At 35.7% G+C, this 6520-nt stretch overlaps 1 pseudogene; it reads right to left on the minus strand.

Moving 5' to 3' along the window:
• Positions 1–3674: 3674 nt before the first annotated feature.
• Positions 3675–6249, minus strand: LOC120138371 (annotated as a pseudogene).
• Positions 6250–6520: the final 271 nt, after the last annotated feature.

Below are 6520 nucleotides of genomic sequence, written 5' to 3' on the forward strand. Positions count from 1 at the left end.
GATTCCTCAATTTCAAGGAAAAACTGATCTGGAAGCATATCTTGAATGGGAAAGCAAGGTGAAACATGTTTTCAGTTCCATAACTATTCTAAACTCAAGAAAGTAAGATTGGCAGCCATGGAGTTTGTCGATTATGATTTGATATGGTGGGATCAACTTACTATTACTCGGAGGAGGAATGGAGAGAGACCAATCTCAACATGGCTCGAAATGAAAGGTATCATGCGTCAACGTTTCATTCCTACTCATTATCACCGGGACATGTTTCAAAAATTGCAGAACCTGAAGCAAGGCCAACGGAGTGTAGAGGATTATTATAAGGAAATGGAAGTGGCAATGATCCTAGTTAATATTGAGGAAGATCATGAAGCAACCATGGCCAGATTTCTTGCAGTGCTTAATCCTGAGATTGCCAACACACTAGAGTTGTACCATTACATAGAACTTGATGAAATGGTGCAAATGGTTATGAAAATAGAGAGGTAACTACGGAGGAGGTCTATATCTCGAACTACCATGCCTTTGAGATGGAGTTCTAACAATTTGAAGAAGTCTACTCTGACTCCTATCAAGGAAAAGGTCGAATCCTCAAATGCTTCCCAACTCAGCAAGGATAATCGAGGAAAATAGATCCCTGAACGATCAAGAGACATCCGTTGCTTTAAATGTCTTGGGAGGGGTCATGTATCCACACAATCTCCCAACCGAAACACCATGCTACTACTTGGAAATGGTGAGATTGAATCAGACCATGAAGAAGAAGAAGCGCCACTACCACCAACAGAAGTTGAAGAAGAAGCTGAAATTGGTTCCCCGATGGAAGGTGAAACCTTAGTGGTCAAAAGAAGTCTAAGTCCTCAAGTGGTAGAAGACAATGCACAATGGGAAAACATCTTTCATACCCGCTACCATGTGAATGAAAAGGTGTATTTCATGATCATAGACGGTGGAAGTTGTACCAACTGCCAAGTACCATTATGGTGGAGAAATTGGGATAAAAAATGTTGAAGCATCCAAACCCCTACAAATTACAATGGTTAAATGAAAGAGAACTTAATGTCAACAAACAGGTGATGGTTCATTTCTCCATTGGTAAGTATAAGGATGAGGTTATGTGCGATGTTGTTCCTATGCATGCTAGCCATTTACTCCTTGGAAGACCATGGCAATATGATAGGAAGACCATTCATGATTGTTTTACCAATCAGTATTCATTCAACCATGGAGGGAAGAAAATCATCCTAACACCCTTGATGCCTAAACAAGTCCAAATTGATCAAATCAAGATGAAACAAAGTGTTGAGGCCATGAGGAAAGGAAAATTGAAGTTAATAGAGGAGGAAACAGCCCAAAAACAAGTGCTTGTACATCTAAGTGCTTGTTACAAAGATGTCTATTGACAAGACGCAAAATTGATAATGATTTTTCTAACCTTAACAATGCAAGAATTTCCTTTGATTTGCAGGATAAACCAAGCTACACAATCCAACAATTTGGTGAACTAAAGGATATGACTTTTCAAAAGCCAAAAGGTGTGACTATTGAAGAGCAATGAATAGTAACTCTTCATCCAAAGGACGTGATCCATCAAGAATCAAGAGTCATGGCTATTGAAAACCAAAGGGAAATGATTTTTCATCCAAAGGGTGTGACTTATGAAAACCAAAGGGAAATGATTTTTCATCCAAAGGGTGTGACTTATGAGGGCATCACCATTCCAAAAGTTATCACCTTTCATGAATCAATGCATCTATCTATGGAAAGGAGCATGATTTTTGGAATACAAAAGGGCACCAACATTTAAAGCCAAATGTCTTCAATAGACATGAACTTTGAATCTACATTTTTTAGGAAGTATTTCTTAACTTTAATTTTGTTTGATCACATTCATACTAATGAAAGTTTTCTCTCTTTTCAGATCAAGAACTTACAAGGCATTCTTTCAAAATATATAAACCTTTTCATAAAGGTACATAACGAATGGAAGGACTCAAGGAAAAGAAGATTTTTCAATTTGAGGACAAATCGAATAAAAGAAGGGGAGGATGATGTGATCCAATTCAGCGTCATGTTTACCAAGTCTATTCCACCCTTACAAGGGAAGAAACTTTCTAACTCTACACACACACACACACACACACACACACACACACACACACACACACACACACACACACACACACATATATATATATATATATATTATTTCATAGTTATTTTCATACATATAATATCTATGGTTATTATAATAACTTAATCATTAATATATGAGATATAAGTTATTATATACTATAGTTCACATTCTTATATTATACATTATATAAGTTCATTTACTTAGTTTATTTCTTTATGTTATGCATGTAGGCACATTCGGCCAATACTTGGGAGCTACATTGGAGCTAAATGGAGCATGCAACAGCAAGGATACTTACATGGACGATTAAGAGAGCATAAGGATAAAATTGGTGAGAAGTTGTCTAGAGGTCGTGAGCTCATAGCTGGATTGAGCTGAAGATTTGAGCTACAAGATGACCTCATTTGAGCTAGGGAGCTGCACCATCATCATCACCACTTAGGACACTTCAAATATGTCCTAAGTCAAAATTTGTGAAATTGTACCTTTTCGCGAATAGTTGCAAACTCAAGAGGTACCTTTTCACAAGGAGCTGCCATAATATTCACCATGCTACAATTCACCTATGGCCAGCTCACCTTTAGCTCATTCACACCATAAGTAGATCAAACAAGAAGGGACACTTTTCTCAAACATTGTGACCTTTCATGAATGATGCTGCCCATGAAGATACCTTTACATCCAAGAGCATGTTGACGAAGACATTGTAATCATTGGAGGTTTAAATCACCAAGGAACATGATATAAAAGCTCCATGTCTATTCGGCCACACACATGCCATGAACATGAGAGTTTTGGCACCAACATGAGGAGACACAACACCATTCGACCAAGGGAGATGTTCCCTCATCATTGCCGAATCATCAAGCCCCTTCATGAAGGGTTAGCCGAACCATCACAAGCCCAAAGGACTTAATCATTCATTTGAAGCATTATGTATCTTCCTAAAGTCATGTATCTAGCCGAAACATTATGTAACCATTCGGCCAAGCCCTCTCATTTCCTATAAATAAAATGGCTTTCCTTCATTTGTACTCATCTCATCTCATATATAAAAATTACTCTTGTGAGTTATTTCTCTTCAAAGTTCTTTGTGAACTTTATCTATTAAACAAGTATAGTTCCTATACTTGTGGCGTCATTCCTTCCATCCTAATTCTAAAATTCATAGATTAATATCTAGTGGGTTGAAGACACTATCACCACCCCTCAAGCAAGTTTCTAAAGACCGGGATTGTGTTTCATAGCATAGTTTCCTCTTTGGCGTGTTTGAGATACAACATCACCACCATTGCCATTTCATCATCAACCATCATCAATTCCATCATCAATTCCATAATTCTGCAACCATCTCTATTCTTATTCTTTTATTTCATTACTTATATTATTATTCCCTTTATTAAGTCCATCATTAATCATATTTCCTTTCTTATTTTGTGCAGTCCAAGCTTATAAATTCAAGGACATCAGTACTTATCAATCCTAGATCGGGACACAATAAGGCTATCTACATCTCTTCCATCAAAGCGTGTAGATCACCTTACATCAAAACATCTCCAACTCTAACATTGATGTGAGCTAATGCTTCAGAAGAACAGTGAATAGGCGAACATTGTGTCCATGGAATAACAGGTTCAGGAAAGTAAGAAACTCTTTCCTTATGTCGAGGGGACTCTTCCATATCCTCTGAAAGAGGGGTTGGGAACACAACTTTCTCGGGACTATTATAATCAACACCGTCCCCCACAAATATATCATTCGCTTCTGCTCTAGCAATAGTAGGGCTTTGCTTCTCTTCAAATCAAGATGATTTTTCTTTAGAAGGGGTGGAGGCGGAGGCAAAATTTCCCTTTCAGTTTTACCATTAGACATTCCATCATTAGGCTTTGATGACTTTTCTTCTTCATAATATTCACCAAGAGATAAAATCTTCCCTATAATGATAAAAAATTAAACATTAGTCACAAAATAAAAAGATATATATTAAGAACAAAGGAAAAAAGAAAAACTAACTTAATCACAATAAATTGTTTAAAAAAAACTTAATCACAATAGAAGCAATAAGCAACAGATACAGTTTTTGATCCAACACTGAACCCATATAAAAAAGTTTGCCTTAAAATTATAATAGACAACTAAAGATATAAAATACCTTTTGCATCTTTTTCCTTATTTTTCTTCTAGAGAACCTTCCCAGATGACCCAAGGCGGAGATATGACAGAATTTTAGCAATTCGATCAAGCACAGAACCATCAGCATTGACAGTAACCATTTCCTGCACAAGAAGTTTGTAATAAGCATCAGAAACACCATTTGGCATAAAAAAATCCCCAAGTAAATTATGAAACGCAGACATTTGGCACTGGACAGACAGCTTTACTCCTCTGCAGGGTGGTTGAAATATCATTAAAATACCAAACCTCCTGGGGAAAAACCAAAAAGGAAATTCAGTCAGGAAATTGGAATCATGAGATTAAAATAGATAACATTCAACAATGTATAGGCAATCATGGCTAAAACTTGGGACAATTATTCAATTAACCTCAAATATTTGTACAGTAACTTTGAAGGAAGTATATAAAGTGAATGTTTCTACTTCAAAGTTGGATAAGCATAAAAGTTTTAAGCAACAACTGAACCGCCTAAGAACCAAAACCCTGTTGTGTGCAACAGTTATGTGATAAGGAAAATGGCAAACTGATACACAGGCAGTCATGCCTTCCCAGGACAACCAATTCAAGTATATGATAGATAATGTGCAGGTATATTTGCAAACATGAACCACTTACACCACTAAATGGTCAAATTACAGACATGGAGGAGTTCTCATAGCAGCCCTCTTTAAATAACACGAACAGTGTGGGAATGTCTAATATTCTCACCATGTTAAAAATAAATGCCATTCGACTAGGTAGAAACATTTCATTTATCTTCATATCAATTTGAGGTTTCACTATCCATTGATGCATTGACTGGAAACAAATTAAAAGATGTCAATACAAACACCTCTCTACACCAATAAAAAGAATAGTTTTGTAAACTATATTGGAAAAATTATTCCACAACTCAATATTAAGTTACTGCACCTTAGCAGTGGCAGTTTTTAATGATAATTGTTGGGCTTCTTTTGATTTTCTGTCAGAACAAAAAAATTGCGTATAAAACAATTACAAGATTATTAATTGCACAACTAAAAGATAAAATGGAAATTATTGAAACTTAAATATAATGATAGCTTGTCATCTAACATTAGCGAACATCGTACTGCATATAAGTAATAACTATTCAAGCCTAAAAAATTGACAACCTTCTAATAAAATGACATAAAAATTAGGCATACAATACATAAGCAAATAGTAAACTTAAGGCAATTCTTTAAGCTTTGTACTAACTCTAAGAATTGTTGTACATTGGTTTCGGTAAGAAACCAAAGAAAAGTTACATACCTTGACTTTTCATCAGTTTCTTCCTCAGCTTCAGGCTTCTTATCAATCTCACTCCTACATTTGTTAAGCAAAGCATAATCTAACCCTTTCACAAGATGGGTGTGTTCCACATCACGTAAATGTCACAGACACCATCAAGATAAGACACATTTATATGAAAATAATTAAATTATTATATAAGCAGAGCGACTTCGATGGGAAAAAAGTATAGCATCTATTAAAAAACCTGCATCAAATTAGGGATTTAAGAATAAAATAATCTCACAGAAGATCGACGGTTCCGGGAGGAGCAACAGCATGAAAGGAACCTAATTCAGTTTGCTCATAATCTGGATTTTTATCCTCTCTTCGCTCCTTAGCTCTGTCTCTGTACTTTGGTTACTTTGGTTCTTCCGCTTTCTCCTCTCTACACAATTGATTTCCATCGCAAATCCATTAATTATCGAAATTTGAAGAAACCCATCACATCAAAGATCTAATTTCATGATGTTTAAATAAAACGAAGCATTGATTATAATAAGGACTTACGACGAGCGATTTTCTCCTTGTAATATTTATTCGAAGAAATCATTGATGAAAATTCTTAATTTGTCACGGATAATAAGGACTTGATGCCAGAAAATCAGAAGATTGTAAGAGTTTAGGGTTTTGATCTTTTTAATTTATGTTTGTTCTCTCTGGTCAGGGTTTAGAGAATTTGGGATAAAAGTAGAACGAATTGGTATTTTGATTGAGCCTAATGGAGGAAGTAGTCTTGAATTACACAAACACCTTTTCTTGGCTACTTAATCTGAAACCAAGTTCTCTTCAAGAGAAAACATAGGTTCCAAGCAAAAAGATCATTACTTTGACACTATAGATAGAGAAAACATGGGCTTGACCAACTGGAAAAATAACAGAGAAAATGCAGGAGGATAAATTCAGTAGGAAAATAATAAC

Source organism: Hibiscus syriacus, unplaced genomic scaffold (genome assembly GCF_006381635.1).
Source record: "Hibiscus syriacus cultivar Baekdansim isolate YM2019G1 unplaced genomic scaffold, ASM638163v2 tig00110684_pilon, whole genome shotgun sequence".
NCBI lineage: Eukaryota > Viridiplantae > Streptophyta > Magnoliopsida > Malvales > Malvaceae > Hibiscus > Hibiscus syriacus.